The sequence below is a fragment of the Manis pentadactyla genome, chromosome 2 (genome assembly GCF_030020395.1).
Source record: "Manis pentadactyla isolate mManPen7 chromosome 2, mManPen7.hap1, whole genome shotgun sequence".
In the NCBI taxonomy this organism is placed as follows: domain Eukaryota; kingdom Metazoa; phylum Chordata; class Mammalia; order Pholidota; family Manidae; genus Manis; species Manis pentadactyla.
The window spans coordinates 46,248,981-46,263,133 of NC_080020.1; the positions used below are offsets into that span (position 1 = coordinate 46,248,981).

Below are 14,153 nucleotides of genomic sequence, written 5' to 3' on the forward strand. Positions count from 1 at the left end.
ACTGTTGTTTACTGCCCCCAAGAGGTAGGAAGCAGCAGTTCTAGTCCTCTGATGAAAGGCCATGGCCCTCTGTGACTCTTGAGTCTACGAATTTCTTATATTCTGGGGCCTTTGCACTAAGGATTTTCCGAGAGGTTCATGGGGACAAGGCAATTCTAGTTCTTGACATAGATCAAATTCTGGCCCTTGACAAAGCATGAGTACCATGAAATTTGGCTGTCTGGCCAATCACTCAGTCATTTGTTCAAGTGCAACTATTTAAAGCTGAATTATGATGCATTTTAGGAGTTTTGCAAAGTGAGGATGGCATTGTTTGCCTCAGCACTAGGGCTTAGATGATGAGACTTTCTACACCTGGCTTGTTTAGTTTCTTTTTTTCCTAGTTAGAAAGGTAAAAGCCTTTTTCAGGTGATAGCTTAGCTTCCAGAATAGAAGTCTGACAGGTAGCACACGGAGGGAATTCTTATACTAGGTGTGTTTAGCTCTAAAGAGTGAATGAGGAGAAATACATATGTCATCAAGAATTCCTCATTTTAGTAAATCCTGAGTCTCCTATGAAAATCCCAACAAAGGAGCTCTTTATCAATCTAGGAGCCAAGGAATGGTCCTATGATTGAAAAGGCCTTTATTTTTATTTCTTTGAAGAGCTCTGCTACATGAACAGTAAGGTTAGTGGTGGGGTTTTAAAAAAAAAAGAGAAAGTTACTTCCCAGAGGAATAACTTGAGATTGAGCCAAGATGGGGCAAAAATGTTTTGTGACTTCATGTTCTTCGGTTGTGTTTGGAATTTGGTTAATTTTTGTGCTGTTCTCTTTAAACAAACAGGAAACCTTGCCAATCAGTCTTATCAGTCTAATTTCCAAGGGTAAAATGAGTAACTGGACTTGGTTAGAAATTATATCACCTTGAGTCTTAGTGACTCAGTTGAGAGCCATCTGTGAGAACGACCTTACTTACCTCTTGCTGTCTAGATTTTTTCCTTTGTCCCGAATGTGCTAGTGACTGTTCTACTGACAGGGGATCAGTACTGTCATTGGTGTATTAATAAAGGGTAGTAAACAGTGTTCCAATATTAAATGCTTTGGAGGCCATTTTATGGGGAAAATAGTATAGGCTTTATGAAATTGTTTTTTTCTTTTGTTTGAAACCTTGTCATATATCCTATTTAACAAAATCTTGCCTGAAGCATATGGGTGGAATTCAAATCCCAAACATTTTGCATTCCTTATTCCACAAAATGGTGGAATTCTATAGTAAATTTTGAAATTCAAAGTTTGGTACTAGTAAGTATATTTTCCTGAAAATACCTCTTTAGAAGGCAGACACACCCAAAGAAACTGGATTTCTTCAACAAAGTCATGTTTTGAAATACATTCATGGCCTTCTGTTTGTGGCAGTTTTTTTGCTCTTTCTGTTTGTTGTAGTTTAGGTTCGATTCTGTGGGGCGTAACTTGCTTGAGCTCTGAGTAAATCAGGATCTCTGCCAGTTCAACTGGTTTGAATTAACAGTTCAGCCAAAAAAGTCTGAATGTTATACATCTAGTTCCCTCTTTGAGGCATGAGATGACGTTTGTTTCTTACGCATACAATCCTATTAGTTACTGTTCCATACCTTCTCTTGATCTTAGTTTAGTTGTTAATGTTGAAGTATGTTGTAGTTTACCCAGAGTCACAAAATTCACATCTTCCAGGTAAGTTAGAAAGTTAGTATTTTACTGTGAAGATACAATTGCTTTGTGGAAAACATGCTGTATTTTTTCTTACACTTGACTAATTTTAAGTCTTACCAGCAGAGTGATATAGAGAAAGAAATATTGACTAGGAAGCAGGAGACCTTGGTTCTTCTAGGCTGAAGGCTATTTGGCCTGATTATGTTATTGTATGATTTGAGGAGTTTTTAAACATAAGAATGTGTATGAGAAAAATACAAAGTTATATTACCAGTAATTTCTAAAAATGAATTATTTTAATTCAAAGTACTCTCTTGCTTATAAGAACAGTTTTATTACAGGGCTATTGTAGTGTGTATTTTATTGGGCCTTATTAGAGTTCATTCATTCAACCTATTTATTTAGAGCCTACTATGTACCAGGCACTGGATATGTAGCAGTGACAAATAAAACAGACATATCCCCCTGCCCTCTTTAGTGAGAGGAGACAGACAGTAACCAAAGAACTCAAGAAGCTCCAGTCACTTCCCAAAGAGGTTCCCTCATCTACTCACTCCCACAAACCCCTCTTCTAAGACCCCAAATGAGTCTACCTCACGCACCCCCTCCAGCCCCCTTATACTGCTCATCACACAAGGACCTTTGTGGAACAGCCTACAGGAACTATAGGAACTCACGCCGGTGGTCCAGGAATTTGAAGATCCAAAAATGCTGAGCCCAGCCTTGCTTGGTCCTGGGGTTAAAGCCAGTTTGGGCACAGGACATGATCACCTCCCAAGACCACCATGCTCCACTTTGGTTCCCAACCAAGTAGCCACAAGCTGGCCAGTTTCTGGGCTGCTCCTTATTATAACATATTTTGTTTTGACCTTTTGTTTTTGTGCTTCTAAAAGCTAGTCTATACTCTCTACAAAAGTATAAAGAATAACTAGCATAATGAACCTTCATTTGCCTGTGTCCACCTTCAAAAATTATTAGCTCATAGCCATTCTTGTTTCATCCACACCCTTTCTCTCTTTCTACCATAGATGATTTTGAAGCAAATCTCAGACAGCAGTTTATGGGTAAATGTTTTAATACATATCTCTGAAAGATAATCATTCTTTTTTTTCATGTATAACCACAGTACCGTTATCATATAGAAAAACGTTAATTCCTTTATATCATGAAATATCTTACGTTTAAATTTCCCGAGTTGTCTCATTACTTATTTTATAGTTTGTGTGAGTGAAGATGCACGTCAAGACTGTGCATTGTAGCTGATGGATGTGTCTCTGAAATCTCTAGGTTCTTCTCTCATTTCTCTTGTATATTTTAATAGGAGAAAACTGGATTGTTGGCCTCGCAGTTTTCCAGAGCCTGGTGCTTGTTAACTGCAAACCTATAGTGCTGTCTAACATATTCTTTCTTCTGTTTTTCATGCAAGTTGGTAGTCATACTTAGGGGCTAGATCATCTTCAGGTTCAATTTTTTGGTGAGTCTGTTTCATAAATGGCACTGATGTGTTCATATGTTGCTGGCATCATTGATGATACTCTGTTTCTATAATTTCTTGTTTGTTCATTAGCTAGAATATGGCCATAAGTAAAGATTTACTTCATCAACTATTTCATGATCCAAATAACTGAAGAACAGTTCATAAAGGAAAGTTACAATCTATGTGTGGCTTTTTCTTTACTTACTAGTTTTCAAAATAATGAATTGGCTGGCTCCTAGCATCTTCCGCTGGTGAGCAATGATTTTTGTTATCATTTTTATCATTTTATTAATGAGGTTATCATTTTACTTATTATGATCTGATACATTTAAATATATTTGATGTTTTTCAATCCAGTAAAATTAATATCCTTATTGATGTTCAGATTGTCCCATCTTTGGCCAATGGAAGCATGTTGTATTGGCTTTTTATTAGTAGGCTGTTAGTCTCTGTCTTCACCCCTAGCTCTGAAGCTCCTTCAGGACAGAAGTGTGTTTTGTATAGGTGGAATGTCTGTCTTTGGCTCTCCATAGGTTGTTAATTTTTTTGTGCATTTCCTATCTCATTTGGTGCTGTCTGCTAATAAAAAGATATAGAGGCATTGATAATGCACATCAGTGGGGAAGTCGAGTTTGCTCCTGAAATATGAGGCCCTCCCGCCCTTGATCCTTTTAGCTTGGAGCTCCCACATGGATAGCCAGAGGAAGCCATATGTTTTAGCTAATTTGCTTGTTCTCTTCTTTGGGTTTTTCTGTTTATATCTCTTATTTATGGTTCCACAGCTTGTTATCCATCTTTGTCTGGAATTCATCCAATAAGCCCTTCGCAGAGCACCTACTCTGTGACAGTCCTGGATATGCAGTAGTGAATGAGATTTCTGCCTTCCTAGAGCTGACAGTCTAGTGAGGGGAGGGAGTCCAACAAGTGGATTAACAACAGCAGCCACAGAGTTGTTGGTGGTTTATAAAAGACAAAGTGAGAAAGTGCTTTAAGGGGACAAACAGGGTACATGATAGGGAACAATGTGGGTGGTGAGAGAGAGAAAGATTTATTCAGAGTGGTCACTGAAAGCTTGTCTGAGGAAGAATCGGCTATGGGGAGAACTGTGGGCAAGGCCTTGCACAAATGCAAAGGCACTGAGGGATAAAAGGCTTAGAACATTCTGGGAGGGTAGTGTGACTGGGGTTTAATAGTGAGGTGGGGGAGAGAAGGGAGATTCAAGGTAGTGGCATGAGAGGTGAGACAGAAAACTCCCAAAACCACATATAGTATGAAAATATAGTTAATACAACTAACCCTAAAACATTAACAGGTAACAAGGCTGCACCAGACTGTATACAGACCTCATGAACAGAGCAGACCTCATGAGACAGGGCACCAGCGCCGCTCCCCTACAACCCCCAACCTCACTCTAGAGGCTGAGCAGCTCCAGAGACTGGAGCTTCTGGGCACTAGAGGGCACCACATAGAAATATGAAACGTCAAAAGAACCTAGACCAAAATCTCACAAACCCCAAAAAAAGGGTCAAATGCAACTGAACTCACCAATCTTCCTGAAAGAGAGTTCAAAATAAAAATAATAAACATGCTCATGGAGGTACAGAAAAATATTCAAGAACTCAGGAACGAATTTACACAGAGATTCAGTCATTAAAAAATTCCATATCTGAAATGAAACATATAATGGAGGTATTTAAAAGCAGATTAGATGTAGTATAAGAGATGGTAAATGGAATAGAAATTAGAGCAGAGGAATACAAAGAAGCTGAGGCACAGAGAGAAAAAAGGATCTCTAAGAATGAAAGAATATTGAGAGAACTGTGGACCAATTCAAATGGAATATTTGTATTATAGGGTACCAGAAGAAGAAGAGAGAGAAAAAGGGATAGGAAGTGTCATTGAGGAGGTAATTGCTGAAAAATTCCCCAGTCTGGGGAAGCAGATAGTCTTTGAAGCCATTGAGATGCACAGATCTCCCAATACAAGGGACCCAAGGAAGACAACATCAAGACATATAATAATTAAAATGGCAAAGATCAAGGATAAAGACAGATTTTTAAAAGCAGCTAGAGAGAGAAATAAGATCACATACAAAGGAAAACCCATCAGGCTATCATCAGATTTCTCAACAGAAACCTTACAGGCCAGAAGGGAGTGGCATGATATATTTAATGCAATGAGGCAGAAGGTCCTCGAACCAAGAATACCCAGCAAAGTTACATTTAAATTTGAAGGAGGGATTAAACATTTTTCACATAAGCAAAAGCTGAGAGAATTTTCTTCCCACAAACCACTTCTACAGTGCATTTTGGAGGAACTGCTATAGATGAAAGTGTTCCTAAGGTTAAATAGATGTCACCAGGGGAAATAAAACCACAGCAAAGTAGAACAACTAATTACTAAGCAGATGTAAAATCAAATCAGCTAACCCCAAAATCAATCAAGGGATAGACAAAGAGTATAGAATATGATACCTAACATGTAAAGAATGGAGGAGGAAGAAAAAGGAGGAAAAAAAAGAACCTTTAGATTGTGTTTGTAATAGCATATACGAAGTGAGTTAAATTAGACTGTTAGATAGTAAGGGAATTACCCTTGAACCTTTGGTAACCACAGATCTAAGCCTGCAATGCCAATTAGTACATACCTATCGATAATCACCCTAAATGTAAATGGTCTGAATGCACCAATCAAAAGACATAGAGTCACTGAATGAATAAAAAACAAGACCATCTATATGCTGCCTAAGAGACTCCTTCAAACCCAAAGACATACACAGACTGAAAGTAAAGGGATGGAAAAAGATATTTCATGTAACTATAGGGAGAAAAAACAGGAGATGCAGTACTTGTATCAGACAGACAAAATAGACTTCAAAATAAAGAAAATAACAAGAGACAAAGAAGGACATTACATAATGATAAAGGGGTCAGTTCAACCAGAGGATATAACTATTATAAATATATATGCACCCAACACAGGATCACCTACATATGTGAAACAAATACCAACAATTAAAGGGGGAAATAGAATGCAATGCATTCATTCTAGGAGACTTCAACACACCACTCACTCCAAAGGACAGATCAACCAGACAGAAAATAAGCAAAGAGACAGAGGCACTGAACAACTTATTAGAACAAATGGGCCTAATGGACATCTACAGAATACTCCATCCAAAAGCAACAGGATACACATTCTTCTCAAGTGCACATGGAACATTTTCAAGAATAAATCATATACTAGGCCACAAAAAGAGCCTCAGTAAATTAAAAAAGATTGAGATTGTACCAACCAGCTTCTCAGATCACAGAGGTATGAAACTAGAAATAAATTACACAAAGAAAATGAAAAAGCCCACAAACACATGGAGGCTTAATAACATGCTCCTAAATAATCAATGGATCAACGACCAAATAAAAACAGAGATCAAGCAATATATGGAGACAAATAACAACAATAATTCAACACCACAAAATCTGTGGGATGCAGCGAAGGCTGTGCTAAGAGGGAAGTATATTGCAATACAGGCCTACCTCGGGTAAGAAGAACAATCCCAAATGAACAGTCTAAACTCACAATTAATGAAACTAGAAAAGAAAGAACAAATGAGGCCCAAAATCAGTAGAAGGAGGGACATAATAAAGTTCAGAGAAGAAATAAATGAAATCGAGAAGAATAAAACAACAGAAAGAATCAGTGAAAGCAGGAACTGGTTCTTTGAGAAAATAAACAAAACAGATAAACCCTAGCCAGACTTATCAAGAAAAAAAGAGAGTCTACACACATAAACAGAATCAGAAATGAAAAAGGAAAAATCATTATGGACCCCACAGAAATACAAAGAGTTATGAGAGAATACTATGAAAAATTATATGGCAACAAACTGGATAACCTAGAAGAAATTGACAACTTTCTAGAAAAATACAACCTTCCAAGACTGACCCAGGAAGAAACAGAAAATCTGAATAGACCAATTACCAGCAAGGACATTGAATTGGTAATAAAAAAACTACCTAAGAACAAAAGTTCTGGACCAGATGGTTTCACTGCTCAATTTTATCAAACATTTAGTGAAGACCTAATACCCATCCTCCTTAAAGTTTTCCAAAAAGCAGAAGAGGAGGGAATATTCCCAAACTCATTCTACAAGGCCAGTATGACTCTAATACCAAAACCAGGCAAAGACACCACAAAAAAAGAAAATTACAGACCAGTATTCCTGATGAACGTAAATGCAAAAATACTCAACAAAATATTAGCAAACCAAATTCAAAAATACATCAAAAAGATAATCCATCATGATGAAGTGGGATTTATCCCAGGGATACAAGGATGGTACAACATTCGAAAGACCACCAACATCATCCATCACATCAGCAAAAAGGACAAAAACCACATGATCATCTCCATAGATGCTGAGAAAGCATTCGACAAAATTCAACATCCATTCATGATAAAAACTCAACAAAATGGGTATAAAGGGCAAGTACCTCAACATAATACAGGCCATATATTACAAACCCACAGCCAACATTATACATAGCAGTGAGAAGCTGAAAGCTTTTCCTTTAAGATAGGGAACAAGACAAGGATGCCCACTCTCCTCACTTTTATTCAACATAGTACTGGAGGTCCTAGCCATGGCAGTCAGACAACATAAAGAAATAAAAGACATCCAGATTGGCAAGGAAGAAGTTAGAACTGTCACTGTTTGCAGATGACATGATATTGTACATAAAACACCCTAAAGAATCCACTCCAAAACTACTAGATCTAATATCTGAATTCATCAAAGTTGCGGGATACAAAATTAATACACAGAAATCTGTTGCATTCCTATACACTAACGATGAACTAGCAGAAAGAGAAATCAGGAAAACAATTCCATTCACAATTGCATCAAAAAGAATAAAATACCTAGGAATAAACCTAACCAAGGAAGTGAAAAACCTATACTCTGAAAACTACAAAGACACTCATGAGAGAAATTGAAGAAAATACCAATAAGTGGGAACACATTCAGTGCTCATGGATAGGAAAAATTAATATTGTTAAAATGGCCATCCTGCCTAAAGCAATTTAGAGATTCAATGCAATCCCTATGAAAATACCAACAGCGTTCTTCAATGAACTAGAGCAAATCGTTCTAAAATTCATATGGAACCACAAAAGACTCCAAACAGCCAAAGCAATCCTGAGAAGGAAGAATAAAGTGGGGGGAATTATGCTCCCTGACTTCAAGCTCTACTACAAAGCTACAGTAATCAAGACAGTTTGGTACTGGCACAAGAACAGACCCATAGACCGGTGGAATAGAATAGAGAGCCCAGATATAAACCCAAGCATATATGGTCAATTAATATACGATAAAGGAGCCATGGACATACAATGGGGAAATGACAGCCTCTTCAACAGCTGGTGTTGGCAAAACTGGACAGCTACATGTAAGAAAATGAAACTGGATCATTGTCTAACTCCATATACAAAAGTAAAAAAACATAGGCAAAAATCTCTTGGACATAAACATTAGCAACTTCTTCATGAACATATCTCCCTGGGGAAGAGAAACAAAAGCAAAAATGAACAAGTGGAACTATATCAAACTAAAAAGCTTCTGTACAGCAAAGGATACCATCAGTAGAACAAAAAGATATCCTACAGAATGGGAGAACATTTTCATAAATGACATATCCGATAAGGGGTTGGCATCCAAATTATATAAAGAGCTCACGCACCTCAACAAACAAAAAGCAAATAATCCAATTAAAAAATGGGCAGAGAATCTGAACAGACACTTCTCCAAAGAAGAAATTCAGATGGCCAACAGGCACATGAAAAGATGCTCCACATCACTAATCATCAGAGAAATGCAAATTAAAACCACAATGAGATATCACCTCACACCAGTTAGGATGGCCAACATCCAAAAGACAAACAGCAGCAAATATTGGAGAGGATGTGGAGAAAGGGGAACCCTCCTACACTGCTGGTGGGAATGTAAATTAGTTCAACCATTGTGGAAAGCAGTATGGAGGTGCCTCAAAAAACTCAAAATAGAAATACCATTTGACCCAGGAATTCCACTCCTAGGAATTTACCCTAAGAATGCATCAGCCCAGTTTTTGAAAAAGACACATGCACCCCTATGTTTATTGCTGCACTATTCACTATAGCCAAGAAATGGAAGCAATCTAAGTGTCCATCGGTAGATGAATGGATAAAGAAGATGTGGTACGTATACACAATGGAATATTATTCCACCATAAGAAGAAAACAAATCCTGCCATTTGCAACAGCATGGATGGAGCTAGAGGGTATTATGGTCAGTGAAATAAGCCAGGTGGAGAAAGACAAGTACCAAATGATTTCACTCATATGTGGAGTATAAGAGCAAAGAAAAACTAAAGGAACAAAACAGCAGCAGAATCACAGAACCCATGAATGGACTAACAGTTACCAAAGGGAAAGGGACTGGGGAGGATGGGTGGGAAGGGAGGGATAAGGGTGGGAAGAAGAAAGGGGGCATTACAATTAGCATGTATAATGTGGAGGGGGTTCGGGGCGGGCTCTACAACACAGAGAAGACAAGTAGTGATTCTATAGCATCTTACTGTGCTGATGGACAGTGACTGTAATGGGGTACGTGGTGGTGACTTGATAATCGGGGGAGTCTATTAACCATAATGTTGCTCATGTAATTGTGCATTAATAATACCAAAATAAGAAATAAAAATTTTAAAAAAATAGTGAGGTGGGAAGTGGTAGGTTTGGGATTTAGGTCGTCATCAGGTCATGTAGGATTTCATAGGCTAGGGTAAGGAGTTTAGGTTTCCTGTTAAGTGAATAGGTAATCTTTTCCTATTTTTAATAAAGGAGTGATTTGTTGAGATGATCACTCTGGCTGCTCCCTGGAGAGTTGACTGTTTGAAGGCCAGCCTGGAAGCAGGGACACCAGTTAAAGGTTGTTGCATTCATTTGCTGAAAGTTCCTTGTGGTTTGCTCTGAGGTGGTGGTAAGTGAAGATGAAGAGCACTTCACAGATTCGAGAGCTAATTTGGGAGTAGACTTTATTGGTTCTACTGATGGATTAGATGTGGGAGGAATGTGTCCCAGTTTTCTGGGTTAGGCCATTTACTAAGATGGTGAAGACTTGGGACAGGATGAATTTCATAGCAGAAGTTCCATTGAGGACATGCTAAGATTGAGATGCCTGTGAAACTTGTAAGAGCTGTCTAACGGAAACTGAATGTAAGGAGAGACACTTGAGGCTATGGGGATGTATGTAATTACCTAGGGCAGTGGTTCTCTCCTGGAGCTACCACTACACATCCTGCATTGCACAGAGCAACCCTTCCCTGCAGTGAAGAGATGAACTGGCTCCAAAGGGCACTTGTGCTGAGGTTGAGAAACCCTGCCCCAAAGCAAGGGATAGAGAGAGCAGAGAAAAGAGGATAGGGCCAAGTGGAGGAACACCACCATTTAGATGTTGTGTAGAGAGAGGAAGGGCCAAAACGGGGCAGCCCTGGGCCTCCTTGTTGAATAAAGGGGTATGACTGGCACGTGCGATAAGAGGACAGTAAAATCAGCAAGCATGCACCCTAAGGGAGAAGTCAGTTTTTCACAAGAGTGGGAGAGAATTGTTTGGAGGTAGCCTAGGGAGAACAAAGAAGTTACTAACCCTGTTGCCAAAGCCTGAGTTATCTGGTGTAAGAGTAAGTCCTTTCTGCTTGAGAGAGCCTATGGGGGGGCCAGATTTCAGTGAAGCTAGAGGCAGTAGGAAGTGTGAGAACAGAAGGAGATGTGTGAGTGAGTGGCAGATCATTAAGCAAGTAAGTTACAGAGAACACAGTGGAAGGGTTTGGAAGAAAGGGAAAGGTGGGAAGTTGGGTCAAGCCACAAGATGTGTAGAGCAGACTCTTGGAATATGGGTCATAGTAGATAGTTCTGGGTATTTTAGAAAAAAATTTTCTGGCAAAAATTGAGGAAAACAAAGCTATGAGACCTGTTGAACATAGTTCTTAGAGTTCCTGTTATTAAGAGGAGCACTTGGACCTGAATGTCGTCCACGATAGCATGGCAGTGGAGAGGCTTTGGCAGCTGGGCACTACCGTTTCTGAAGGCCACAGGCACTACAGTGGTGGGTGGGATCAAGATTTGTTTTGTTGTTCTCATTTTCCCACTATAGCAATCCAATTGTTGCTGCACCATTGGCTGAGAAGATTTTCCTTTCTCCATTAAACTGCTTTTGGCATCTTTTTAGTAATTATTTGGCATTTTTGTCTGAATCTATATCCAGCCTATCTTTTCTATTCACTCATCTGTCTAGCCTTATAACAGTACCACACTCCCTTGAATATTGTAGCTTCATATTGCAATCAGGAAGTCTAAGTCCTCCATGTTTGCTCTTCAAGATTATTTGCCTATTCTAAAATAGCCATATAAATTTTAGAATCAGTTTATCAGTTTCTACAGAAAAGACTGTTGAGATTTTAATTGAAATTATGTTGACTCTCTAGGTCAGGTTGGAGAGAATTGACATTTTAATAATACCAAGTCTGTCCATGAACATGGCATCTTTCCACTTATTTGGATTTTCTTTTCTTATTTCATTCCTTCTTCTGACTTTGGATTGAATTTACTCTCTAGCCTCTTAAAGTGGAAATTTAGGTCATTGATTTTAAACCTTTGTTATTTTTAAATGTAAACAATGCAGAAATTCTCTCTAAGCATTGTGTTAGCTACAACCCACAAATTTTGATGATGCTGTGTTTTCATTTTTAGAAGAGTGGTGTTCAATTTCCAAATATTTGGTGCTTTTCTAAATGTGTTATCAGAAGACATACTCTGTTAGATTCCAGTCTTTTGAAATTGGGACTTATTTAGTGGTCCAGCATATGGTTTATCGTGATGGCCATTTCATATGCACTCAAAAAGAATGTATATTTTGCAATTGTTGATGTTGTGTTCTATAAATGTGAGGTCAAGATAGTTCAGATCTTCCATATCTTTATTGACTTTTTTGGTCTACTTTTATTAATTACTGAGAGAGGGTGTTAAAAGCATCAGCTCTTATTGTGGGTTTTTCTATTTGTCTTTTTAATCCTTTCCATTTTTGTTTATGTTTTTAAGCTATGTTACTAGGAATGTACACATTTATGATTGCTATGTCTTGATGAAATATTTTTATCATTGTAAAATATCCCTCTTTACCCTGGGTAAAACCCCTTGACTTGATTTTTACTTTGTCTGATATTAATAATCATGTTATCTTTCTTGTGCTCATTGTATCTGTGTCTTTATATTTCGAATGTGTCTTTTTGCAGGCAACGCATAGCTCAGTCTTACTTTTTATCCATTTGATTATCTCTGCCTTTTAATTGGCAAATGGATAGTCTATAACAACTGATGTAATTATCAACATAGCTATTTTGTTAATTACTTTGTCTCATCTTTTTTTTTTTTCTGTTCTTCCTTTTATGGCCCTACTTAGGTTAATTGAATATATTTAGTATTCTGTTTTAATTCCTCTAAGGGCTTTTTAGGTATACTTTTTAATATTTTTAGTGCTGCTCTAGAGGTTACAGTATGCATTTTTAACTTTTCAGTTAGTCTACTTAGAGTTAATACTGAACCAGTTCAGGTAAAATGTTAACAACACTGCAATAATGTAATTTCATTTATTCCCCATTCTTTGTGCTATTGTTATCATATATTTTGCATCTATATATATTGTAAAACCCTTACTACAGTGTTAATCACTGGTTTTACTTTAAAGAATCATGCCTTAGAAATCAAGAGAAAAAAAGCTTTCATATTTTTCCACATATTTATCCTTTCTAGAGTTCCTTATTTTTTTTATAGATTTGAGTTTCTATCTGATATCCCTAAGCTGAAGAACTTTTTCATTAGTATTTTTTGTAGGACAGGTCTGCTGATAAAAAATTCTCTCATCTTTCATTTATCTAAGTGTTTTTATTTCACTCTTGTATTTGAAGGATATTTTTTTTGGAAATAGAATTCTGAGTTAAACAGGATTTTTTTTTTTCCAGACAATTTTAAAGATGCTCTTCCATTGTCTTATTGCTTCCATTATTTCTGCTGAGAACTCAGCTGTAATTTGAATAATTGTTCCTTTTTATGCATTCTTTTTCCTCTGGATGTTATCAAGGTTTTCTCTGTATCTTTGGTTTTTAACAGTTTTGCTATGATATGGATAGGTGTGGTTTTCTTTGAATTCATTCTCATTGAAGTTCACTGAGCTATTTGAATCTGTAAGTTAATGTTTTCCATCAAATTTGAGAAAATTTCAGTCTATATTTCTTCAATTTTTTTCTGCTATATTTTCTTCCTGAGACTCTAGTTAAACCTTTATTAGACTGATTTTTTTTTCCAATACTTTTTTTAAATTTCTTCAGACTGGATAGTTCCTGTTGATTTAAGTTCACTATTTCTTCCATTATCACCAGTCTGCTGGTAAACCAATCCAAAGACTTTTCAGTTTTGTATATTATACTTTTTAGTTCTAGAATTTCTATCTGGTTCTATTTTATAGTTACAAATTTTTTTTGACATTGCCAGTCTTTTCATTCTTTTTAGCCAATTTTTCTTTCAAGTTTTGAACTATATTTAAAATGTTTTAAAGTCATTACCTTTTAACTAACATTTGTGTCATTTTGGAGTCAGCTTTTGTTGATTCCTTTGTTTTTGACTATTCATTAAATTTTTGTTTTTTCTGCATGTGAATTTTTTAACTGAATACAAGGTATTATAGATGATTATAGATATTATAGATGATTATGGGGATTCTGGATTCTATTTTTCTCTGGAAAAGGTAAAATTTTACCCTAACAAGAAGGCAGTATAGCCCAGAGAAGACAATTAATGACTCTATGACATCTTACTATGCTGATAGGCAGTGACCGCAATAGAAGGGGTTGAGGCCTTGATAATATGGGTGAATGTTGAAACCACCATGTTGTTTTTATATGAAACCATCATAAGAT

General features: G+C 37.1%; 1 protein-coding gene across 1 annotated transcript in view; it reads left to right on the top strand.

The window, feature by feature from the left end:
* ATP6V0E1 (ATPase H+ transporting V0 subunit e1) overlaps positions 1 to 14,153 on the top strand; it is a 39,970-nt gene that overhangs the window by 5,240 nt on the left and 20,577 nt on the right. The gene's annotated exons all lie outside the window — the stretch shown is intronic.